Genomic DNA, 27,983 nt, shown 5'->3' with positions numbered 1-27,983 from the left:
TCCGTTTGTATAATGGGATCAGCGCACATGAATGTAAACTTATGGAGCGAAATAAACAACGACAATATGCATATTCTATGAACAATATTTAATATCCCGTAAATTAAGATGAATAGCCTACGTGTCGGAAAGCCACCTTGTATCTCCACCTATACAAAACATCACTTTATAAAATAGCCAATTTTCTACATATACACTGGCCATTTCGATCTATGTTTCCTACCTCTCTGTTATATATCCGAACTAAATAGTCTCTCCTGTTCGACAACTCATTTTGGCTCTCATCGCCAAATACCATTTGACAGCTCCCTTGTCAACAACAGAAGCCTGTTCTATAAAACGGACTTGATCTGCTTGTGCTGACTCTTCAAAAACCTCATTGGGTCGAATTTCCCCACACCATCTCCAGGTAAGGTATGGATGCTGACGGTACCTCCCAGAGCCTGCAGGTCACAGGGTTGATCTTGGACATTACCTCCACCCACTTGCTGTATGGGGGCATGGGCTGTCTTCATTTTGCGTTGCAAGTTGTGCTTTTTGGTGAATCTCAGTTTACAATGGTCACAGTAAATTTAAAATTCTTCCTGTCTGTGAGTGGTTCGCTTGTGTCGATACCGACCATTGGGAGGATCCACCTATATACCCCTACCAATCAAGCTAAGAATGAAACAGGCTATCATCAATATCAAGAACGGGGACAAGAAGTGTTTCATGTGGGCGGTTCTCTCGGCTCTATATCCAGTAAACCAAAACCTTCACCATGTTGTCAGCTATAAAAGTCAATGGAATGACTTGGATTTTGCTGGAATAACCTTTCTGGTCAAACTAGCTGATGTCCCTAAATTTGAATAATTAAACCAAATCTCAATCAACGTGTTTGGGTATGAAAAGGGAGAAGTATATCCTATTCACATCACAAAACAACAACATGAGAGGCATGTGGATCTTTTGTTGTTGTCGGATGGTAAGAAACAACATTACTGTTGAATCAAAGACATGCATCGACTACTAGGACAACGGACAAAACATAATGGGAACACATTCTACTGCCCTTATTGTCTTCATGGATTCACTAAGAAAGACTTTTGGAGGATCATATACCCTATTGTCAGACTCAAGGACCTCAGAAGATTGAACTCCCAAAGAAGAGGACAAAAGGCTGTATTATCAAGATATCAGAAAACAAATTAAGGTGCCGTACATCATCTACGCCGACTTTGAATCCCTACAAGTTCCTGTTTCGGGCTGTTCTAAGGATCCACCGTCCTCTTATACTGAAAAGCTCACGAAGCACATCCTGTGTGGATTCGCCTACAAAGTCGTTGGCTTAACACCAGATCATTGCAAACAACCTATAGTCTATCAAGGACCCGATGCTGTAGACAAGTTTATCGAGGCTATGGTGCGAGAGCAGGATGATATCGAGAAAAGATCGTTGAACCTATGGCAATGACTGGACAAGGTTGGCAAAGGTTTAAAAAGGCAATACATTGCCATATCTGTCGGGAAGAATTCCAGTGGGTTTTCACAACTTGAGCTGCTATGACAGTCATCTGATCATGCAGGCCATGGGCAAGGTCCAGGATAAACGAATTAGTTGTATCCCCAACAACATGGTAAAATACATTTCCTTTTCTTTTTAGGCTGCATGGACTTTATCGACAGCTGTCAGTTTATGCCCTCCTCCCTCGAAATGCTAGTCGGCAACTTCGCTAAAGAAGGACCATCAAAATTCATTCACATGGAAACCCATTTCGGACTGGACAGACCACCCTTGCAGGTGTACCCCTATGAATAGTTTGATTCCATGGAGATATTCATGGATACATCTCTTCCTCCAGTAGACGCGTTCTACAGCTATCTGTCAGGTGACCATATCTCCATAGAAGACTATGACCAGGCTAAAATTATCTGGGACTCGTTTCAAATTCGAGACCGTGGCCAATATAACGATTTGCATGTCCTCACCGATGTATTAACCCTGGAAGATGCTTTTGAAAACTTAAGGAATATATGTTTAGGAGCCTACGAGTTGGACCCAGTCCATTTTTATACCAGTCCTGGTTTAGCTTGTCAGGCTGCTCTCAAAATGACTGACGTGCAATTGGAGCTTCTCACGGATATTGACATGCATCTATTTATAGAGCAAGGTTAGAGGGGAGGTATCTCGATGATCACGCACAGACATGCCAAAGCCAATCATCCTGATCTTCCTGACTACGACCCAGAACAACCCAACAACCACATCATGTATTTGGATGCGAATAACTTGTATGGATGGGCTATGTCACAATCTCTTCCTATGTCTGGCTTTACCTGGTTGTCGCAAGATCAACTAAATGACTTTGACGTCATCTGAGTACCTGACAATGCAGCAGAGGGATACATTCTGGAAGTGGACTTTGACTATCCAGCAGAGCTCCACGATCTTCACAACGAGTACCCCTTGGCTCCAGAAGAAATCAAAGTGACAGAGGATATGCTCTCTTCCTATGCTTCCCAATTATTTGATGATGTGAACTTGAAAGGAACCTCGACAGAAACACTTACCCCTAATCTTCTATCAAAGACAAAATGTGTTGTTCACTACAGGAACCTGAAGTTTTACCTTTCTTTGGGCATGAGACTGACCAAAGTCCACCGAGTTCTCACGTTCATGCAGGAACCATGGCTCAAAGACTACATCCACTTCAACACAGAGAAACGAAAGCGGGCTAAGAATGACTACGAAAAGGGTTTTTACAAATTGATGAATAACTCTGGCAAAACCATGGAGAACTTGAGAAAACGAATAGATGTGAAGCTGGACCAAAGCCAGAAACAAGCCCAAACTTTCAACGAGGACTTGGTGGCCATTCACATGTTGAAGCAACGGCTATATGTGTGGTTTTGCTGTATTAGACATTTCCAAAATTCTCATGTATGAGTTTCACTATAGTTACATAGAACCAAATTTTGGCCCCCCAAAGTCAGCTTCTGTTCACGCACACTGCTTCTCTCTGTTACGCTATTTGAACCGATAACATTTATGCAGACATGTTAAGAGACCAGCACTTAGTCGACACTTCTGTCTACCAAAGTGGCCATCCTCTCTACAGCACAGCCAACAAGAAGGTCTTTGGCAAAATGAAAGACGAGACGTATGGTCTACCCATTCAAGAATTTGTGGGCTTGAAATCGAAAATGTATTCACTGATCTATAACGACAAAAGACCAACTTGTTCAAAAGAAGATGGCAAAGGGAATCAAGAAAAATGTTATTAACAACCAAACACGTCACAATCACTATAATCAGTGTCTGTTTGAGAGACATATTCATATGTCTCAAGTGTCCCAAATTGGGAGTTATGGACATGAGCTATACAACATTCAGCTCAACAAACTCAGTCTGTCACCCTTTAACGACAAGCGATATTTATTGGACGATGGGATCACCAGTCTCGCTTAAGGGTCCTTCAGACTTATTTCCAATATGCTATCCCTTATAAAATTTCTCCATCAGTCAGTGCTGTGATTTATTAATATGTGTCAGTCTATTTATCTATTTCTTACAAAATATTGTAACCATTTAAAGCTCCTAAAATAAGTAGTAAATTACAGAGACTTGTCTCAACAAGCAGCAGATCATACTGACTGTCCCAGAGGATGTGTATGATACTTAATACTAATGCACTATGGCTGCTTAAAGGTCATTCATGTGTAATGTAATATTGAAGTACACATGTTCCATCAAGCAAAAATATCAGATACAATTACAACACTGTACAAAGCAGATATCAATTTATGTAGAGAGGAAGAAAGATTGACTTAATTGATTTATTTGTGTGACTGTGAGAATTTGCAAAATCAGTTTATAGCAAGGAAACATAAAAATCCATTTTATGTTTACAACACTTAACAGTGTCATTTGTTATAGAGATTGAAATTTATCATTAGTATGAATATATAGTTGGGCATTTAAATGATGAAACACTGAAGTTGGAAAGTAGCCTTGAATTTGTGCTTAACTAGTATAGCTTCTGTGTCAGAAAATATATTAATTTTCTTCTATTCAAAATTGAGAGAGAGAGAGAGAGATAGAGAGAGAGAGAGAGAGAGAGAGAGAGAGAGAGAGAGAGAGAGAGAGAGAGAGTTAGGGTTGATAATGCTATAAATAGCCGAGGCTTGACGATGATATTTTTATTTTTATCAACGAGTCTTCATATAACTGATATCAGTAGACACGAAAATGAGATTCTATTTATCATAAAAGTTCACTCTTCATTGGTTTTCAATGAAAAATGTACATCTCTGAACACTGTTCTACTGCCAGACTTGCAGTGCTGCTATGTCAAGCATTGTGATCATCTTCCGTGGATCATATTGTACAAATCTGCTGTCAATGTAAATGCAGTTATATGTGTGAAATTTGCAATAGGTATCCACTTTTCATATATACAAATCATTTTGTACATCATGCACTCTGTAGCCCTACAGATTACAAAAAGATAGATTACAGCTATGTCGATTCTATTTTTAAATCGTATTTGACCATTGTATTATGATATGTAGATAATGATCGACATTATTCGTTCGCGACAGTATATTTACAATATCTTGAGCATTGTTTTTCACTTCTCCATGGTAGTTACTTGCTAAATGTTTGTGGAGTTGTCAAAAATCCCAATTTATTCGGGCTGACGAAATTCACACGTTGCATGCGTTTCGTGTACCGCATCAGCTACAGTCGTAATGAATTGCATGCATAAAGACTAATCGGCCATGATACAAAAGAGATTTGAGTACGTATGCAAAGAAATACACTCCAGATATAAAAGTATGATATTCATACATCTAGCACAATTTGTTTTAGACTTTCATTGCCGATTGCTAAACGTCAACTAAACGACAAAACGTGAACTGTTTGAACGATCAGCTGATTCAACCGTCTCGCTTCGAACGGCCATCTGGTGTTTCATTATTGCAATATAAGCAATCATAGTTATCACTGATGTATCATGGAATCGCGGAACAAGTATTTCAGGACATAACATCGTTCAAGGGATAAGACATGCTGTCCATGCACCAGCGTGAGCGTTGCGGGTGAAGGTGAAGGCAACACTGGTTAACAATCTATACATGTAATAGTAACACGTGCAGCTCGCATCGCGCATACAACGTGCGCTGTCAGTTTAAGTTTGGACCATCCGGATCAGCGCACCTAGCGGATTAGTGAAGGGAAGATAAATTTAAAAAGATCACCCATTGCGCTCTCCGATCTCTGTGACACACAAGGTTTTGATAAATCGCCTTGCAATTACAAAACAATGTATACAAGCAAAAAGAAGGTATACTAGGAGATTTAAACGATGTAAAAATCGGAAACCCCATAAAAATACAATCGTTACAATCTCGTACGCACTGATGATGACAGATGGATAATACTCGAACCTATCGACCGGTTAATAGGTGAGGTGAGGTGCAATTGGGTTTAACGTTGCGCTGGAGAATATTTCGCTCATATGACAACGTGCATGCGTGTGTATGTGTTTGTACGGCTGCTTGTACTAGCCCAGACTGAAGCTGGTTTTATAGTGCTAGGCCACTGAGATACCATGCCACAGTGAAGCATGAATACCCCACTCAGACACATTATACTGACTCCGAGCCGACCAGTCCTTGTTGTACCCATTAATGCTGAGTGCCAGGCAGGGACCAACAAGTACCATATTTTAACGTCTTTTGGTATGACGCGGTCGGGGATCGAACCCGCGCCCTTCCGCTCCCCGGGCAGACGCTCTAACCTATACACCACGGAGGCGGTCTCGACCGATTAATAAATATTAACAGTTGATATATTGTTTTCGATGGTGATTGATTTTTAATTGAAATAAAAAATAATGGAATATATATCGGGTCATTAACTCCAGAAAATAAGAAGACGAATTCAATATGTTAACCTCCTTTCTGGGCCATACAAAATTACTATTTAAAGTTAGTCCCAACTATGATAATTTCATCAATCCGTTGTTTGTGGTGGAACAAATCTCTACACTTTATATTGAATTTTTTTTTTAGAACTGCACCAATAGAAGATGTTAAACCTTTAAAGGGGTTAAAAATACGATAGAGTAAGAAACATGAACGACAACAACGTTGTGTGATTTGAACATGACCAGGAACAACCACCTTTAGAAGCCTTGAGGGGGTCATTGCTATAGAGCTGTGAATGTTATCGACGGAGTTGATACTGCACTTTTCGCAGCTCGCATGGGGCTTGGTGCAGCCGGTGTTGGTTTATTGTCTGCTATAATCGCCGCGTCTGTCCTACTCTGTATGGAAATAGCGTCAGGAGTCTATGGGTTAACGTGAATAGCTCTTAAATTTAAAGAGCTCTCACAGGTGTTTAAACAATAGACCAGGTACATCATAAAAGAAAAACGAAACGGCCGACTTTGGGACTATTTACCCCGTATACAACACGACGTCATGACCATGCAAGAAATATCATTATTTATTGGTGTAATTTAAATTACACATTTGGAGCCAAGAGAGTCTTACCGGAGACATCTAAACTAAGCAAAGAACAGAGTTGCTTGGGTGTTGTCGGGAATTTGTTCGTTGGGTCTGTATGAGTGATACAATAATGTATAACAGCATTTAATCAAAGTTTCTATCATAATTTGTTCAAAAGTAAACTTACCGAGTCAACGTTGTTGATCTTGAATGCAGCCAAATTCACGGATTTGCCAGCAAAAGTTAGCTGAACGTTGTTTGTCAGTTTTGTCAGATTCTTAAAGTTGAAGCATTTCCAACAATTGATTTAACCTCCGGACTGACATTTATAGTATTGACTGTCGCTCCTCTGTTCCTTCCGTCAGTTTCTTCTGGGCTTGAGTCTCCAGGAACGTCCATTGTCTCTGCTTCCTCGACATTATCATTAACGACATCCTCTGTCTCCTCTTCATTGTCTACAGTGTCTGAAGCATTGTTGGAACCATCACCAACTTTACCAACTTTTACATCATTTTGTCGAACTTCAGCAACTCCTTCTTCGTTACCTGTATTTCCATTTTCTTCAAAATCATTATCCTGCCTCCCGTCGCCACCTACAGTCACGCTCTCAGAACTGACAAGAGAGAGAGCAAATATAATCAGGGATCCAACCAGGATCCAAGACAGTCTTCTCCCTTTCATGCTTACATCCACGGTCAATCTCAGACTGTAAAAATGTGTTCGAAAGGCAGAGCTCCCATGAAGTGTTGAGTGTCAGGGATATCTCCCAGATTTTATAATCTTGGAAAGGGAAGTTGGCCACCCGACCCTATTTCTATCTGTATTGTTATCTTAGTCATGATAGCATTCTCAGAAAACAAGTTAAGACGTCTTAGCCAATCAGATACATCAAACGGACCATCCGGGTATAGGCTGTCTTCTGATTGCTAACAATGATTTACTTAGCTGTAGCTCTTGACATTACAAGTGGGCGTTTCTGAGGAACTTAAGTTTTACAACTTATCGGTGTTTTTAACATAAAGCGTAAATCAATACCCGGATACAGGTGGACGGGTTTGACAATTTTGGTTGTAACATGTACATGCATTTGGAGAATGGACATAATTAGTTTGGATACAAATGTCTTATATTACATGCAGTAAACAATATTTACATATATTTACAATATTTACCAAGATTACACAACTTTTTAACATTCTTTAATCCAAATAGCAGGATATATTTAAAGACAGATGGATTTTTCCAGTAATATGGCTTAATATATTTTTGTCTGACTTTTCATATAAAGAGCAAATCAAAACAAAGTGAAACTCATCTTCAATATCAAAATTACATTTGATACACTTTCGTTCATTTACATTTATATACAGGTTATCAAGCGAGTGTGTTTTGGAATGGTTAATATCCTGCATGAGGAATAAACATTCTAGAAATCTTTACATGATATCATTACTCCATATGTCGTTTTATCATGTGGTATAAGTGAGCTATAGTCACTCCATATCATGTCGTTTTATCATACTGTATAAGTGAGCTGTAGTCACTCAATATCTTGTCGTTTTATCATGTAGTATAAGTGAGCTATAGTCATCCATATATTGTCGTTTTATCATATAGTATAAGTGCGCTATATAGTCACTCCATATCATGTCGTTTCATCATAATAGTTTAAGTGAGCTATACAGTCACTCCATATCATGTCGTTTTATCATACTGTATAAGTGAGCTATAGTCATCCATATATTGTCGTTTTATCATGTAGTATAAGTGAGCTATAGTCACTCCATATCATGTGTTTTATCATATGGTATATGCGAGCTATAGTCACTCCATATCATGTCGATTTATCATACTGTATAAGTGAGCTATAGTCACTCCATATCATGTCGTTTTATCATGTAGTATAAGTGAGCTATAGTCACTCCATATCATGTCGTTTTATCATACTGTATAAGTGAGCTATAGTCACTCCATATCATGTCGTTTTATCATACTGTATAAGTGAGCTATAGTCACCTACCATTTATCATGTCGTTTTATCATACTGTATAAGTGAGCTATAGTCACTCCATATCATGTCGTTTTATCATACTGTATAAGTGAGCTATAGTCACTCCATATCATGTCGTCGCTTTCATCATATCATGTCGTTTTACTGTATAAGTGAGCTATAGCCACTCCATATCATGTCGTTTTATCATACTGTATAAGTGAGCTATAGTCACTCCATATCATGTCGTTTTATCATGTAGTATAAGTGAGCTATAGTCACTCCATATCATGTCGTTTTATCATACTGTATAAGTGAGCTATAGTCACTCCATATCATGTCGTTTTATCATACTGTATAAGTGAGCTATAGTCACTCCATATCATGTCGTTTTATCATGTGGTAGACTCCATATGAGCTATAGTATAAGTGAGCTATAGTCACTCCATATCATGTCGTTTTATCATACTAAGTAGCTATAAGTGAGCTATAGTCAGCTATCCATCAAGTCGTTTTATCATGTAGTATAAGTGAGCTATAGTCACTCCATATCAAGTCGTTTTATCATGTAGTATAAGTGAGCTATAGTCACTCCATATCAAGTCGTTTTATCATGTAGTATAAGTGAGCTATAGTCACTCCATATCATGTTATTGTTCTTTATTATACTGTAGAATAAACTGGTGGCCCCGTTACCGACATAACCACTGTCTCGTGTACAAATACTTACGCTCGTGTTTTATGCTGCAAGTGCTCAACAACATACCCTCTATGATGACTCGACGAGGGAACCCAATGGCGATACGAGCTATGAAGAACTTCGAATCTATCAAAACACCACCCAGAGAGTTGTATGAGAACCTCCCTGTGACTGTCCATGACCCTGTTGAACAACAACTGTCAAAAAGTTAGAACCCGTCTATGATCTTGACCGTCATTTATGAAGAATTGTTCACAAGGCTACCGGTCATATTTCGGACCTGTAGTAATAACTTTATCATCACATAGCAACGGTAACTAGATCTTTGCAATGTGGCAGACAATCAATTCCTCAAGTGACAACAAGTTATGGATGAAAGATGTTCATTGTTTTATACATAGTCTAGAATGACATATTTGATGAGCCACACTCATGTATGAATATGTTTAGCCAAGGTATCTTATTCACAATTACTATGTACAAATACATGCTTGTTCGGGATATAATTTTTGATTTCTTGTTGTTTTGTTTGTTGTTAAACGCCACATTCAGCAACGTCCCAGCTGTATGACAGCGACACAGCACGTTCTGATCACGATTCTATCCCGAATGTGTGTCTGTGTGTCTGTGTACGTATTGTGTCTGCATACATGAGCGCTCATGTGTGTGCACCTGTAAATATGTGCGCACGCGCGCACCCTTATGTACATATGCACTCCTCCTTGCCATACAAGGTCTCCACGTAACAGACGTTTCCGTTTATTCCGTTTATTTTGCCATACGAGAGACCTTGATCACAAGAAAGTTGAACTCAATGTTCAACTGAACAAGGGCATATCCCTACCCGAGAAGAACATATTTCGTCGATCATGTCATCAATAAAACCAATAACTGGAACTATTGTTATACTGAGTGAGTGAGTGACAATATCAATTATAACAATATCATATCACTGTGAAAGAAAGTGCATCGCACTACCGTCCTATTAACTATGAACATTATATTTGTCATCCAGTTGTATTCCCTCCCGGAGAGATAGGAAAAGCGACAAACTCTTTTCCACATCCATAAGAAATCTCTGCTAATTAATAGAGTCGATTGTATAATTCCAAGTATATAATGAACATGTGTTTATGAATCGTTATCAAATAGTGACGATACAAAAGTTCGGGAAAAGGTGAGCGTATCCTGTCCCACCCGTTATTAAACATGTGCAGGCGTGCTCACCTGAACATTTTGGAACCTGGGAACTTATGGAACCAATCAAATTCAGGAATTGCATCAAATTTAGATGTTCCAATAACATGCTTTCTCCAAAACATTTGAAATATTTACGCAGGCCTTAAATGTTGGAACCTTGATCGAATAACATCTGAACAAGCGTCGTACGACGCTTTTAGACATTTTGGTAAAGAGAGCAATCTCGATTGTACCACAAAAGTTGTGTAATGTAAAAACCAAAACTGTCGGAATATTGCTCGACATGAAGTGAAGGTTGATAACAGGAAAGTTGAAATGATCCCTGTTGTCATACATGTACAGCCTTGTCCAGAGTTTACAGTAAAGAATAAATACCTATGTGCCTGTCTATGTGTATGTGTAAGTGTATCGGAACGTCGCCATGCTGGACATCAATTCTGAGATTTAAGGGCATTCAAGGTAAATTATTTCACCTGTGTTAATGGTTGGTTGGTTTGTTGTTTGAAATCGCACTCAGCAATAGTCCAGCTATATGACGCTAGGCTGTATATAATCGAGTCTGGACCATCTAATCCAGCGATCAGCATTATGAGCATTCATCTACAATGGGATACGATGACATGTGTCAACCAAGTCAGCGAGCCTGACCACCCGATCTCGTTAGTCGCCTCTTACGACAAGCATGGGTTGCTGAAGATCAATTCTAACCCGGATCTTCAAGGCTCTAAACGAGTTAACCTTCAAGGGTCCCTATGTTAATTAAGCCAGGCCATGATGTGTCCCATCCACATTCTGATCACTGAATTTAGAGAAATCGTATTTGTGCCTACTCCCTACGTTTTATATTATTTACAAAATATCGATTTACTCAACTGCGAAGATGCTAAGCTAGACCTTGTGTGTATAAGAAGAGAGAAAGGTGGAGGAGTAAATGAACTAAATGGAAGTACAAAAACACACGCATATTTATTTCTCAAATGTTACACACAACAATGCTATATACAAAAACGAACCACGACAGTGTTATCAGATTATCTTGACCAAACACATTAGCAAAATATACTGTAAATACATACAAAGAATCATTTTGAAAAATAAATTATAGAAAATTGCATGAACTGTGTCAAAAGGTAACAAAAACATAACAACATCGACTGGGTGGATTTGCAGATCTTCTGGCTGGATGGATCTTCCTGGTCCTTTTCTACTTGCACTGGCCATTGACTTCTTTGAGACCGCTGCAACATCTCTTGGAGGTATAGCACTTCACGTACCTAGGACATGATAATGCACTTGTTAATATATTAAAGTCTCAAATGCAGATGAAACTAAGCATATTTTTCACATGGAAACACTCTTATGTTTCAGACATAACTGAACCAGTTACGGCATATATTGCATCATCAGATATTTGTTTCTGATTTCAAATCGCCTATGACCCGGGGATTACAAGATTCGTTAATGACATTATTCGTTAAAACCGAATTCTTGTATCGGATTGTGTTCGTAACGTCCGTAGCGTGTACACTGGAATATGTATATTAGCTGATAAAGGCCTTCCCCAAGACCGAGAATGTAGGTACTAGAATAATTGACAATGTTTAACAAGAAACAGAGCAGTAGTATGTTTTTCAGCTCAATTACGATTATGTCAATTCGAACTTACCTGATACAATACTTCTTCCTGAACCACCATCCTCCACACCTGTATCTCTGCGTACACGCCTTGGTTACACTGGGGCACACCTGTCTGTTGCATACTACGGTTTGCTTGGTTTTTCCACTGGAAGTGTAGCAAAAGAAGCGACATATAAATCTCCATATATGAACATCTCAAAAACCGAGGCGCTGTTCATTTGCAAGAGTTTCCGTGAAATGACTGAATTGGATTAACCGTGTTCAGTTTTGACGGCACGATGAATTCTTTTTTCCCCGTTCTTATCACATCTTTAATATCTCTGGCAACAAAAGGAAGATTTATTTATCCTTCTTTGAAATATTCTGCAATTAGTCTCTGAAAACTTTATTCTGCATAGGAAGAAAAAGGGAAACAAAGACATGAGAACTTATCGATAAGTAAAATGATAATTTCTTGTGGCAATGGGAGTGAGTGATTGAGTATGGTTTTACGCCGCTTTTAGCAATATTCCAGCAATATCACGGCGGGGGACACCAGAAATGGACTTCGCACATTGTACCCATTTAGGGAATCGAACCCTGGTCTTCGGCGTGACGAGCGAACGTTTTAACCACTAGGCAACCCCACACCCCTGTGGCAATGGTAACACCACAGCAGTATTCCACCTGTATGACGGGGGCCTATAAATAATCGGGGCTTGAACAGATACTCCAGTGAATGAAACAATGAGCCATGGCACAAGTGGTGTGGGGCGACACGCATTCAACCATGTCACAGGTTATTGGTGACTAGTTCGACCCCAGAACCACAGAAGACACACCCAACAAAGGCATTACGTACCTGCAGGGGGTTTCAGGCAGGTTCTAGTTCTAGTCCTGGTTCCACACCCGCCGCATGTACTTGAGCAGCTGGACCAAGATGACCACTTCGTCCACTCTTCTGTAAATATAAATATATTCATGAGAAGGAATATATGCTGGTAACGTATAGCTCCATTAAATCTTTAGTTCTGAAAATTAGATAGCTGGAACGACAAATCAAGAACCGTACCTTCAAAAACTAACCTTACAATCAATGCCATGTGTGTACAATGTCCGCATATTTTGACCAACTGACCAACTGATGCCATTTTCCTGGCAAAGTAATTCTGAGAGATGAAATTTATTAATGTTACTTTGCACGATTTAACGTTACAGTGAGCGAGTGGGAGAGTATGGTTTTAGTCCGCTTTTAGCAATATTCCAATGTTATTTCGGGGGACACCAGAAATGGGCTTCACACATTCCACCCTTGTGGGGAATCAAACTCGGGTCTTTGGCCAACGAGCAAAGGCTTTAACCACTAGGCTACTCCTTTGCCCATTTAGCTTTACATGGTGCTGAGGGATTACATAAGCAGCAGTCGAAACTGTAGTTCTCCCACTCAAATAATACTAGAAAGTAACAGGAATATTCGCTGATAACATCTTAAGTAGGCTACATTATACGCGAATAAAGGCCCATTGTACTAAAACACATATTTTCTATGTGTTCTTATAACACAACCATCGTGCAAAATGTAGTCTGGATGTGCACTAATATTTCAAGTGCTACTGGAAAGCAGACACTTTCTGAAACATTGCAAACTTGAGGTCCCCAAAACCATACATATCACCGTCAATAGCAATGTACACAGTAATATACTTACTGTAGCAATAGTTGCCGATAAGCCTGAATCCGGTGCAGCAAGTCTTAACTTGTTTGTAGCAAGTATTTGACCGATACCTGCAGATGAACGAAGAAGCATGTAACTACCGAAACATAACACATGGTACTGGGTTTGGTACACGCATTCAGCTGGTTTTATTTATAAATTGGCATATTAAGAGCTAAACATTACTTCCGAAACTTCCGAAAATATCTACCTTCAATATAGAATATATGTACTACATGCACACGTATGCATGATCTGCTTACTATTATTCGGCTCCAGCTCGCTGATCACCGATCGTTTACAACAAGAAACAATATCCCGTGTAAGCCTCGTAAACCAATGGTGTCTTCATTTATCAACAATGATATCTACACGTATTCCCAATGTCTCCACCTAACGACAATGGTGTCCCTATTTATCAACAATGACATCTACACGTATTCCCAATGTCTCCACTTAACGACAATGGCGTGTCTATTTATCAACAATGATATCAACAAGTATCCCCAATGTCTCCACCTAACGACAATGGTGTCTCTATTTATCAACAATGATATCAACAAGTATCCCCAATGTCTTCACTTAACGACAATGGTGTCTTTATTTATCAACAATGATATCTACACGTATTCCCAATGTCTTCACTTAACGACAATAGTGGCTTTATTGATCAACAATGATATCTACGAGTATTCCCAATGTCTTCACTTAACGACAATAGAGTGTTTTAACCAAGGTTAACAGGGTTTCAATGACGTTTGCCTTACACTCACCTTGGGCATTTCTTCAGCCAGAGGAACCCACATCTGACGTAATATACACCTCTGCACGAATACGGTCGAGCGTCCAGACAGGCAGAACCGAAGGTACTGGTCGGGGTACTACACCCACCACAAGACTCTGGAACAAAGTATGGAAGTTACAGATCAACTTTACCTCGACGTTGCAAAACATGTACCCTGATACAATCAGCTGACGCGGTATCACAAAGAAACCGAGGCCATTTTGTATTAACAAATGTGTTACAACGATACTTTTCCTAATGCTTATGAGGTTGTGTAGGTATGAGAAAGCATTTCCTCGGCAGCAAAAGGGAGAAATGTTGACAGTTTATCAAATATGGAATATTTATGGAATAATATAATAAGCACTATCGCGGTCAGGAAGCGCCAGGAAACAAGCCAAATATTCAATAAATGGAAAGGAACATATGTAATAGTTTGGATTAGTGAAGTACAGATAAGAGTTTTGTGTCATTTGAATCCCATCCAAGATTCGAAACAACATTCGAGGAACCAAATCGCCAGCACATAGACTCAACGATCTATCAGACTGGACCATCGAAGCTTTAATCAAAATGGAAGTCGGACAACTGGTAGTCCAGACCACGTATTCTGTGTACTCCTTTGTCAAGTGTATTTTGTATGTTAAAGTGAGAGAATGCTTGATTTGACTAAATGTAGTCTTCTGTTGGTCTTGGGTTCTCGTTTTTCACATATTGATCTTGCGATTAAGACGCAGAATGTCCCTTGCAGTATTCCATACATTGTCGACATGGTTCACAAGAGTGTTTAGGACAATGACGTTGCTGTACGTGTACAGTTAACGCATTAACATCAACTTACCTATCTTGTACCTCAGTTTGAATCCTTTCGATCCACCACCTGAATTAATTCTCATCAACAACAGCATCTCGTTGCCATGAGAACGGAAATATTTGGTTGGTTTAGAACTGCAACAGTACCTGAAACAAAAAACATATTTTAAATATATCGAGTAATCTATCGTTTGAGTTAGAGTGAGTGAGTGAGTTTAGTTTTACGCCGCACTCAGCAATAGTCCATCTATAGGGCGGCGGTATGTAAATAATCGAGTCGAGACCAGATAATTCAGTGACCAACAGCATGAACATCGATCTACGCAATTTGGATACGATGACATATGTGAACCAATTCAGCGAGCCTCTGACGACAAGCATGGGTTACTGAAGACCAATTCTAACCCGGATCTTCACGGGTACGTTTGATTCAGAGAGAGTGCTTGTATTTGATGATTCTGCTTCTGGAGACAATGGACGGTCTTCAGCACCATATCGGGTTCTAACGAATGTTTCTCTTCCTAATTCAGTTACATATCAGAAACATTCGAAGACGGTTATTCAAATATTCAAGAACATGTAATAAATTATTGTGGCGAAAATACTTAATATTGATTTAATGGCCATTTAGAACTCTTTAGGACTTTCTGCCTGTAACTGATATCCTTTATGTGGGCCTTTTAAGTTTAAATTGATTCAATGTCTTTTAAAATATTTCATATTTAACTGAGATATTATTACACCGGCCTCTGGGACTGAGATTTATAACCACTTGATTCCCATCGGCACCCCGGTTGGGTTGATCCAAACATTTGATCAGAAGATACATGTATATACCGGTATGCATGTATGCGGGCCACGGGGATATAGCTGTTGGTTACGACCAACACATGGACATCAACTGACCTTGGTCCTGTTCGTGCCAGATCCTGATTCCTCACTTCAATGTAGTTCCTACAGGTGGTGGAACAGTCGAATGAGAATGTGCCCGTGAACTGCATCACCACCCTCTTGTTACTCCCAGGAGCCTGAAAGAGTAATTCAAACATTCGATGTTTACATTAAGTAATCCCAGAAATAGATTTAAAATAAAAAATTAAAATAATACTGTCCAGTTGAATTACAAATTTTGGTTTGTCTTCACGAACACATGAGACAAACATATGTACTTCGGAATTTAAATGCCATTATGTATACGCTATACGCTAATTACCTTAATTCGCCAGGTACATTCAGAGTTAGCAGGGTACCCGGAAGTATCGTAATTGGGTGATGAGAACGTGGTCCAACTTGTTGTAGCAGTCAGGTACTTGGACCCACAGTTTGCTGTTGAGAAATTTTAAAGTTGTAGAGATTGTATTTGACATAAACACTTTGAATAAAAATACATGTAAAAAACACATCAATTGAGTGATTAAATGTATTAGAAAACCCAAGCGTTCCATCACATTGCTACTTGTCTACTGGGCTGTTGATGCTACCAGAGCACTTGGTATCAGAATGTTAATATATAATTAGTTTGTTTCGTGCATGTGAATTAATGTGTAGTTAATAATGTGAAAAACAACAACAGCAAAATATCAATATATTCGCTTTGTTTGATACAAATACCAAGATCTACATTTTTGAAAAACTAAAGTTACATTATTTTATACACGTATCTACATTATTTTTTTCTTGTCAAACTACATATTCCTGTGGAGAAACCATGTCATGGGTCAATAGATTTGTCATTGTAAAGTTATGCTTGGTTTGGTTTGTTGTGTGAAGTTTGTTTTTGTTTGTTGGGTAACGCCGCACTCAGCAATATTCCATATTATATGGCGGCGGTCTGTAAATAATCCAGACTGGACCAGACAATCCAGTGATCAAAATCAAGAGCATCGATCCACGCAATTGGGATACGATGACCATCTGATCCCGTTATCCTCTTACGACGAGCATGGGTTGGTGATTACTAATTCTGTCTCTGACGGGTACTCAGACCTGTTGACGCTTGTTGGTACATGTATTCAACAACGACGCTGTGTACAGCATGATCACGGTCTAAGCTATCTGCTCACCGTTGACACCTGGTTTTACGACAGTGCAGAGGGTTCCAGACCATCCATCCGGGCACTTGCATTTGTTACAGTTCTTGGGATCTCTGTACCCGTCATTTCTGCACGAAGACCACGTCAGACCACCACTGCATTTATCTGCAAGATGAAAATGAAAGTGTGTAAGATTTATGATGTTTTTTACAGTACAATATATCATAGAAATAAATATGTTCGTAATAAGGAGGTCTGTAAATAATCGAGTCAGACCAGACACCAAGGGCATCAAACTGCCCAACTGGGATACGATAGTATCATCAACCAAGTCAATGAGCCCGGTCATCCTTTCCCCGCCTTTTGCAGTTGCTTGCTGAAGACCAATTTTAACCCGGATCTTCACGGGTACGTAAGGAACAAGTGACGACTTTCTCACTGATAGAATGTTCTGGGCTTTATTTTTGGACACAAATAACACAATATAAGAGCTTGATGACTTACGGTTGCAGTATCTGTAATTGGCAAGTTTCACATCAAAGAAGGAGAGACCATATCTTGAACCCAATGTCCTGTCCATGTCCGGTTCTTTGGAGGTGATTGTTTTTTGTCCGTTTTTTGAGAAACTCTATAAAAGGGATTAAATAGGCGACTGACGACAGGATGAAAATGGAACAAATAAGCGAACACACTAGGAACTTAGGTAGCTTTACATTTTACCATAAATACACATGTAGAATGTAGCTCATGATCAGCCATTAAATAGCGGAAGTGTGTGAGTGTAGGGGTGGGGATGGGACCAGTGACGCTTTTTACTAAAACAATCCTTACCCTCCACCCCACTCCCATATCTAAATACTGATGAAGGCGTCACTTAATGAGGTACATACACACCATACCGTTGGAACATCTATAATGGATATAAGATTATAGGAATATGTCATGCTCTGACGAGCTGTAATGGTAAGTGGTTCTGTTTCTTGTCTCAATAATTTATCTACGAATAGGTTATATTAGTGACCACTCACGTTTGTGCGATAATGCATTACAGATGAGTAGTCGTACGGGACGCCGAGGGCAAGAGCTTCCTTCCAGCTTCTCCGTATAAAGTTGTGACTCTTGCCTGACTTGATGTTAGCAGAATGGATGTTGACGTACGCGTTACGGTCAGGTCGGGACTGTTCATGCCAAAAGCCCAAAGCATGCCCTATCTCGTGTGCCACTATCCCTTTCTGGAACCAACATGTAGACAATGGTTAATCATGGCACCAAGACAGTTGGGTTCGGGTGTTTCAGCTCTTTCATTTGAAACATTTGAGGTTTGAAGAAGTGCCCTCCTCCTTTGTCGAGAATATACATGTCAATAGTTTTTGCTTGTAATCTGTTTTCATCTATGACTGATCGATTATCAAAACAAAATCGATTATGGAATATCTGATCGATTAATATATAGCAATAAATGAATGTTTGGGGAATATGTCGGGTTTTTTTTTGAGAAATGAAAATGGACAGACGAGACAATATATATGCATTTATATAATTACAGGAACTTGCAGAGCACGTGTTGTTGCATATCTTGATAACTGGGAATAATTGTCTCATGTTTGTCTGTACATTTGTTATCGATCTGCGACTGATTTTCGAATCATCAATCTTATAATGTTAACACTCACCGTCCCACAACCGCTTCCGATTGAGATGGTTTGACCGAGAAGTTTCTTCCCAACTTTGGACCAACACCTGAACATGAGATATAACAGTTGGAATACCGTATTAAATGTGACATCTATCAATCAACGATATAAGTTTTGTATCATCAGTGTACACTAAACATCCTGCCTGCATCAACACTGCAAAATACCAATTGCATCTTTCTACAAAACACACCTGAATCTGCGTGAACCAACATGTTAAAAATCCTTGAATCTGCTAACACCTGCATTTAAAACCCATGAATCTGATTGCACCTACCCTGACAGTCTTTTGAACTTCAAATGGGGACCGATGTAAACTCCAACTTTGCGAAAATCCAGACATGTTTCATCTTCCCAATGTTGTATCGCATCAGTTATTGCCTGTTTACCGGTCGCATCTGTAAATAAATCCAATGTGTGTAAATTAAAAAGAATTTAATCAGAATAACTGAAGGAAGCATTATGTGACACTAAGCAAGGGCAATTAACAATAACAATTATTCCACCGTAGCTACGTTGGTGCTTCTGTGTACTGCCTTAAGTTTTGAAGTTATGCTTACTTCTCCCGGTCGCTATGTAGTTGTCCTGCCTTGGGAAAACAACCCCGTTTAGCATGCATATGTGCCTATACCTTGATGTGGAACGATATTCAAGCATTTCTATATTCGGTATAACATTTCATAACGTTTAAGGACAATTGAGCATGCTCTTTCTGCAAACATTTTGGGGAGCTTCTTTCGACGCTTGCTCGGGAGTTGGCGGTTAGGACTGTTGCAATTGGGACCTGAGTGGGGATCTAAAGGTGAACATGTCAGAGACATTTGTAGTTTTAGTAAAGTGACAAAAATGTTTTCACTAGTGTCGTATGTTTTTTTCCAATTGACGTGCTTGTCTGTGTCTGTGCGTGGGACAAGATATACTTTTTTCTTTTCGCGAATAGTATAAAACCTTTTCAGAGTGATGATATGAATACTTGCTTAAAACATGATCAGAAGCTTAAGATTGGCTTTTCTTTCATTTTTCTGTTTTCATTTTATTTTGACTTTGGATACAAATTGCATGCTTTCATTTCATCGACGGAGTTTTGTTCGAAATTGGAAAGGCTGTCGATTTCCCACGTTTAATAACCATACTCCCTTACTTACCTGAGTCAAAATCTGATGTTATTTTGTATCGCACAGTTGTCAGCCATTTTGATGATGATTTTGCCTTAACCTTCCGTTTAACCCTGTCTTTGATTGTTGCACTAGACAAGGTTTTCACGACTGGCGTCGGCCCATTGAGATCAAGTAGCGAAGGGAACTCTTCGATTTCCTTTTCAAGGTCATCAACATCTTCGGGGTCAAGGACAATGTCATCATCAAGGTTATCAAGATCTTCAATCGCAAGCGTTGTCTGAAATCCAATTTTCGATAGAGTTATTTTACCATATGAAAATTCTCATTTAAGTGGAACATTCTCAAGATAAGGTGATACCATCTAATATGAAGAGAAAGCAATTTTCGGATAGGCAATATATTAAAATCTATACAGTATCATAATAAATGTTTACATGACACCGTCGCATGGTATGAGTACTGATGTGGAGGGTCAGGATATAAACTTTACTTTTCATGCAATTTATTAAATCATTGGTGCGTGTGGTTGGGCAGGATATTCGTACCCTGATGACAACCTGGTAACGCTGCTTTTCAGTGACCACTCATATCTAAGCTGTTTAGCCTTTTACGCTAAACTGATTCTGTCTGAAGACTCCTGCATTGCATTGACTTAAACTGGGTCGAGGTTTCTGCTGGTGGACTAAAGAGCCAGATTTGCATTGCAAGCTCAGTAGCATGTATCTATTATGACTCAGATACACCAGGATATGCTAACCTATTTGCTGGCATACACCTGGCATCATCACTGTTGGATTGTCGTTCATAAACACAATATTAAAACATAGTCAGAATCCCATTATCGACTGCTTTTCGACATATGTTTTTATAAAAGTGGAAAGAGATTGTTGCTTCTATTTCACAGTTCATGAAAATTGCAGGCTTATATATAACTCACAGTGTGGATTGTTCTAATGAAGTGAAGCCTCGTTAACCTGCGCTCAGCTTCCTATTAGGAATTCCCTTATAAGAATATTTCGCTATAACAGTGACGTCCGAATTAACGAGGTTCCACTGAGATTTGATGTATTCCTTACCAGTCTCTTCTTTTGCCTTGCAGCTAGTTTCTGTTCAATTCCAGCAAGTTTCGACACAACGTACAACCTGTCGGACAATCGCTCACCCCTAAGAAACGTGTCAAGCTTTTTCTGAAGAAGACACAAAAGAACCATTACAATCAGGCATATATTTCTGTACAGAAACGCAAATTCGTACCTGAATAATTCGACGTCATGACCTCATGACCAGGCAAAAAATATTACTATTTTTTGGAGTAATTTAAATTATTCATTTGAAGCTCAGAGAATCTTACAGAGAAATATCTAAACTGACCAAAGCATGGAGTTGCTAGAGTGTTGTCAGAAATTTGTTCGTTAAGTCTGTATGAGTGCTGCAATAATGTATAACAGCATCAATCAAAGTTTCTATCATAATTTGTTCAAAAGTAAACTTACCGAGTCAACGCTGTTAATCTTGAATGCTGCCAAATTCACGGATTTACCAGCAAAAGTTAGTTGAACGTTGTTTGTCAGTTTTGTCAGATTCTTAAAGTTGAATGTCTTTCCAACAACTGACTTGGCCTCTGGGCTGACATTTATAGTATTGACTGCTGCTCGCCTTTTCCTTCCGTCAAGGGTCTCTCCGTCAGATTCTTCCGAGCTCGAGTCTCCAGGAATTTCCTTTATCTCTACTTCCTCGACATCATCATTAACGACTTCTTCTGAATCGTCTACAAAGTTTGCAGCATTGTTGGAACCATCAGATGGTACGTCTTCATCAATTTTTACGTCATTTTGTGGAAGGTTAGCAACCCCTTCTTTGTCCTGCCTCCCGTCTACACCTGCGGCCACGCTCTCAGAATTGACAAGAGAGAGAGCAAATAAAATCAGGGATCCAACAAGGACCCAAGACAGTTTTCTTCCTGCCATACTTACATCCACGGCCAATCCCAGACTGTAGAGCTGTGTTCGGAAGGCAGTGCTCCTAGGAAGTGTTGAGTGTCAGAAATATCTCCCAAATTATATACTCTTGAAAAGGGAAGTTGGTCACCGGTCCTTATTTCCATCTGTTTTTGTTATCTTCATCACGATAGCATTGTAAGAAAACAACTTAAGACATCTTAGCCAATCAGATCCATTAAACGGACCATCCGGTATAGGCCGTCTTCTGATTGGTTGGTTGCTGACAATGATCTCCAATTAGCCGTAGCTCTTGACATCACTAGTGGGCGTTTGTGAGGACTCCGTAAGCTCTATGTCTCGCGGGGTTTCTCTCCGCTTGTTTGCTTGCCCGATGAAGCGAGTCCCATTACTGTGAGCTTTGTACGCACTACACTACAATGGTGTAGAGCAGTCACTACACACTTCGGTTGACCCCGGGCTCCGAGAATTTCACAGTACAAATATTGATAAATTATTCAAGATAGTGAATGTTAAGGTTTTGTTTGCTATTGACATTAACACACCTTGAAGCAAGGATGTGTATATACCAGTATATATTTCAGCTAGTTTATTTCAAGCAAATTGAGTTTGGTTAATAAGTCCAGAGATATTCGTTTCACTGTTTTAGATAAGTTGACCAATTGCAGAATAACTTGATAAAATTAACATTATACTCTGTCGGTCTCTAGTATACCTTTAAAACATCTAGACTGCCTGACTGAGTTTGGTTTAACGCCGCTTTTAGCAATATTCCAGCAACATCACGGCGGGGGGACACCAGAAATGGGCTTCACACATTGTACCCATGTGGGGATTCGAACCCGGGTCTTCGGCGTGACGAGCCAACGCTTTAACCACTAGGCTACCCCAACGCCCCTTAAAACATCTAGAGGTTTAACAGCTTATAATTAATGATACTGTTTATTAAAGCTTAATGCAGGATGATGAAATGGCGTCAGACAATGTCCCATTCGTGACAAAGCTATGATTTCTGGGGAACTTAGAGTGTCTACGTAAAAGGCACATTCTATGGTACCTTCTTTCAGCTGACAATGTGGTTTTCATCAGTTGTGCACTTTTTTTGTCAGACTACCTGGATTCTTATGCTTCGAAAGTATGAGGAGATACTACGAAAGTATGAGGAGCAAGGACTGGTATCGAATAACTAAATATGATAAACAGTCATGTATTTTTTTTTATTCTTTGGTGGTTTGGGTTATTGGCAATACTGGTGATAATGATAGATACTGAAGCAACAAAAATGAATCACCTTGTTATCGATGTGTTTACCTTCCTAACAGTCATATTCAAGATAAAATCAACCTTGGGGCCATTGAGTTTTCGTGTGACGATTATTCTCTGCATTCTCAGTTTCAATAGAATTCCATGATTGTGCATTTGGGCAAAAATATATTAAATCGTGTTCAGTTATCTTTATAATGAGAACTCATTGGTCTGTGTTAATTGGCTGACTTGTGAAAAAGTATTTGATAAAATCCTTATTTGTAATATGTTTCAAACACTAAAAGTATCAGTTATAGAAATTCACTAATGAAATATTTCGCTCCATTTCACATACTAGTATGTTACAAGAGAACGAACCGTTTAACAAATGAATTAAGTAACAATGAGTTCAGTTCACATTTACAGGATATAGATGATTTTGTGTCTGCTGCAGATGTCCTCTGCATTTCCCAATTTGATTGTACGATATATTCACGTGGTTATCAGATGAACAAATTTACCCTAGCATGTGTTTGTGACGTATGCTGGTGGTACAGTAGAATCTGCTCATCATTTTGCAAACATCTCTTAGAAGTATATAGGAGTGTTAAGGACATGCTTCATGTATGGTTAATGTATTAAACCTGCTTTAGCAAGTAAGTTCACATTCACATGTCCTGATATTACCAAGGATGTATTTCAAAACTGGGATCGTGTATTCATTTTAAAGCCCAAAACATTATTCAAACAAAGGATTGATTTATACATATGATACATAAAGGATTTACACATACATATATCGTCACAAATTCATAAAACCTCAACCACAATGATATTTACCCAAACACCCGAGGCGTCTATCCACTGCTAACGCTCTGGTTGGTTGCTTGCTATCCAATCATGAGCATGAATTCTCGCGTCATGGAAACTACCGCATTGATGGAGTATTGCGCTGAAAGCTGTCGACATGAGTAGATGAACGTTGTACAGCCTACACCAGTTACGTCCCTTGCCGTAGTGTTTACTGAAAGGCTCTGTGGACGTTTAGTAACAATGGTGCACCGACTAGTCAGCGAGGGCGGATACAGCTTTTTCAGAATGAGGAGCGTGTGTGTGTGTGTGTGATGTGTGTGTGTCGGGGGGGGGGGGGGAGGAGGAGGGTTGCACAGTTCATTTTCACCCGTTTTCAGGAGAGTTTCTTTGGTCATTTATTAATTTAATAATCTTTTAGGACGAAAGGTGTGTGATTGGAAGGGTGGGGCGTGGAAGGTGGGGAACCCCTGCACTCCCTAACAACCCCCACCCACCCCACTCCCACTTTCTGAATCCGCCTGTGTCTCGCGAGATTGCAAAATCGTGTATTTTGTCAACATCCACCAGGCTTTCTATTCACTCCAGATGAACTGGATCAGCAGAGCGAAAGTAACCCTATAGATGTGGTCTTTGGATTTGTTTTGAAATGTCTGTACCAGTTAATGTTTGACAGATTGTCCTGTTTCATTACAAAAATACTGGATGTTCTGAAAAGGAATGTACTGTGAATCCACAAATGCGATTCACTTCAACGTTCAGTGGGAAAACTACAAAACTGTCGGCTTTGCCTGTGCGAATGATTCAGCTTTTGAGGTGTGTTGGTGGTAGTCAATGATGATTTGTATATCGTACTGTTGGATTCCACTGCTCGTGTTTCACCAAGGAAGGTCGGTTATGATACCTGTGTGTAAAAGCCTTTGCTAATAAAGCTAAAGCCCGCTGTTCGACTGCCCACATGGGGAATTAGTTCCAGGAGCAGGTCATTCATGAGGGATTCTGTTCTAGGACAGGGACACTCAATAGTGACATTTGGGTTACTGATTTCTTTCCGCCACACTGGCAAGTACCTGTGGAGTTGATGTGAGACCCTGTATGGCCGCTTCGCAAGAAATTGTTCGCATATTTTCAGGTCAGATTTTAACGCGGAACTGTATCTCTCGCTGTTAAAATCACCTTGAGACAAGCGTTTACAATAAACTACAGATTCACTTCTGTAATCGTACATCTGAATTTTGCTGGCATCGAAATAGAAGTCAGCAAAAGTGTGTATATGCCTAGTGTTTTTGTTTCGTAAATATACTAAGCAGCAAAAGAAACGTCTGTTTGGAATTTTTATTCGCAGAAATGGATAACTGTAAACCCATTTACTGTTTTGATTGTATATTTTTGACAACATCTCCAACTTTACCTGAGCAAAGACATTCCTTCCCAAACTCAGAATTGAACCAAGGAAATGGTCTCAAAAACGCAACCTGTCCTCGGAGATGGTATGGTGTTCTCCATGTTTTTCATGCAACTCATGCTGCACGTGCTGTTCACAAGGACCGGCCCTATAAGATGCACCCCCAAATCTGGTTGAAACATTCACATTACAACGTCAGCAGGATGCCGAGATTCACGACAGCTGAGAGGAACCAGGCGCTAGGAAGACTTGAAGCTGGTCACACTGCACAAGCCGTTGCCAATCGCTTCCAGGTCAACGTTCTGACCATCTACAGGCTGCAGTATCAACTGCAGATGACAGAACAAGAATATGGCGACGACCTGGCCAGCGTTACTCAGACAAATGTGTTATGGAAAGAGGCTCATAGGCAGGTGTAAGCATCATGGTATGGGGTGGAATAGGCCTGAACCAGAGAGTGGGTCCTGTGATGTTGGAGAACCTTGGTCCAGGGAGAATAGCGGCATCACAGCCGTGCGCTAAATCGACCAAGCTCTCAGACCCCACGTCATACCACATTTCGCACTTCACCGGAACAACATTTTCCAGCACGATAACGCCCAGGCCCATACTGCCAGAGCTACACGGGACTTCCTACTACAGAATGGTGTCAACATTATGCAGTGGCCAGCCCTTTGTCCTGATTTAAACCCAATTGAACCAGTTTTGTCCAACATTAAACCGACATCATTAAGGCTAAGATAGAACGTGTGTGAATAAGAATAGATCATGGTGTATCATTGGGTAATTTAATTGTAATTACAACAGAAATTCAAATATATTTATTCCTCAAAAGATACAATCAACGATGTTATATACAAAAGCGAGTCAGGACGCTACTAAAAAAAGGGATCCACAATGAACATAAGGTAACACACATTAACAAAGTATACTGTACGACGAATAAGTTTCCAAAAACAATTATTCATAATTGTATGAACCTTTTTACAAATGTATCCAAAACCTAACACAGTACACTGGATGGATTTGCAGAATACATCTTCTTCGATCTGTTCTACTCATATGGGCGTTTAACGTCTTTGATGTGCTTGGGTGGAGGACACTTCACGTACCTTGGAACGAAAATGCGCTTCTTAATATTCCAAGTCTCAAATGCAGGTGAGAAAGGGCATTTGTTTCCTTTAAGCGCAACCAGTCAGGACTATAGTCCTCAAAAAGTACTTTATGTCATCAAATCTCTTTTTTAAAGTGAAAATGACTTTGGGGTTACAAGATTCGTTAATAACATTATTCGTTTAATCCGAATTTGTTGTATCGGATAATGTTCTTTATGGTGAAATAGGTAATATACAACTAAGCTGATTTTGGTGAAGACCTTTACAAAGACTGATCATGTAGGCGCTCGTATATTTGACACATTTTGGCAATGACTTGGCCAAAAAAGGAAGCAGTATCTTTTTCAGCATAGTAACGATTATGTCAAGTGTTGTAATTGGAACTTACTTGATACAATCATTATTCCAGTACCGCCATTCTCTACATCGGTACCTCTGTGTACACGTCTTGGGCACGCTAGGGCACGGTCATCTGTTGCATGTCTCGGTTTGCGTTCTTGGTCCACTATACATTTAGTAAAAGAAACGACATAAGAATCAGAACGATTAAAGTTGTGAAATGAAAATTCGCGGTTTATTTGAAAGCGATTCCGTGAATGATTCAACTGGATTAACCGTGCTCGGCTAGGCTTTGATCGGTACGGTAACTATTTTGGTTCTCTGTGTGTGTGCGTGCGTGCGTGCGTGCGTGCGCGTGCGTGCGTGCGTGCGTGCGTGCGTACGTGTGTGTGTGTTCTTGTTGGGTTTTTTTTCGTCTTTTTTCCTTTCCATAGGAAGAAACAGAGAAACAAAAACATGGTGACCAGGGCATTTCGGAAGAAATGAAAGAAAACGCTTCTGTTAGAATCAATAAATAGCTGGGTTTTTTTTAACAAACTTAAGGTAAAAAGTTATTCTGTGTTTGGTGTTTAACACCACAACAATATTCCACCTGTATGACGGGGGGCCTGTAAATAGAAGCGTAAAAAACAGTATTTGAAGTATATGAGCCACGGTCCGTGTTAATTTTTTTAATATTGTATTTGATCGTGGCATATTCCCTAAAAGCTGGTTAACAGGTATTATTAAACCAATATATAAAAGGAAAAGAAATCCACGAAATCCAGAAAATTACCGCCCAATTATTCTATTTAGCTGCTTTGGCATACTTTTAACTTCTTTATTAAGTAATCGACTGAATTTATATTTAGAAAATAATGATATTTTATCAGAGGCTCAGGCCGGCTTTAGAAAAGGTTATTCTACACTGTCGATCACATCTTCACATTGTTTACTCTGTCAGAACTTCTAAA

General features: G+C 39.5%; 1 long non-coding RNA gene across 1 annotated transcript; it reads right to left on the bottom strand.

Annotated features, from left to right (window-relative positions):
* Positions 1-877: 877 nt before the first annotated feature.
* On the bottom strand, positions 878-27,492 carry LOC124276193. Its single transcript, XR_006898445.1, has 3 exons — positions 27,481-27,492; positions 21,766-21,771; positions 878-1,122 (listed from the first exon to the last, which is right to left on the bottom strand). It is a non-coding gene; the product is annotated as an uncharacterized LOC124276193 (long non-coding RNA).
* Between the last annotated feature and the right edge of the window lie 491 nt (positions 27,493-27,983).

The sequence above is a fragment of the Haliotis rubra genome, unplaced genomic scaffold (assembly GCF_003918875.1).
Source record: "Haliotis rubra isolate DU_JTF1 unplaced genomic scaffold, ASM391887v1 Scf207, whole genome shotgun sequence".
Taxonomy (NCBI): domain Eukaryota; kingdom Metazoa; phylum Mollusca; class Gastropoda; order Lepetellida; family Haliotidae; genus Haliotis; species Haliotis rubra.
The sequence above is the reverse complement of the archived record's forward strand: the minus strand, read 5'-3'. Positions and strand labels throughout refer to the sequence as shown.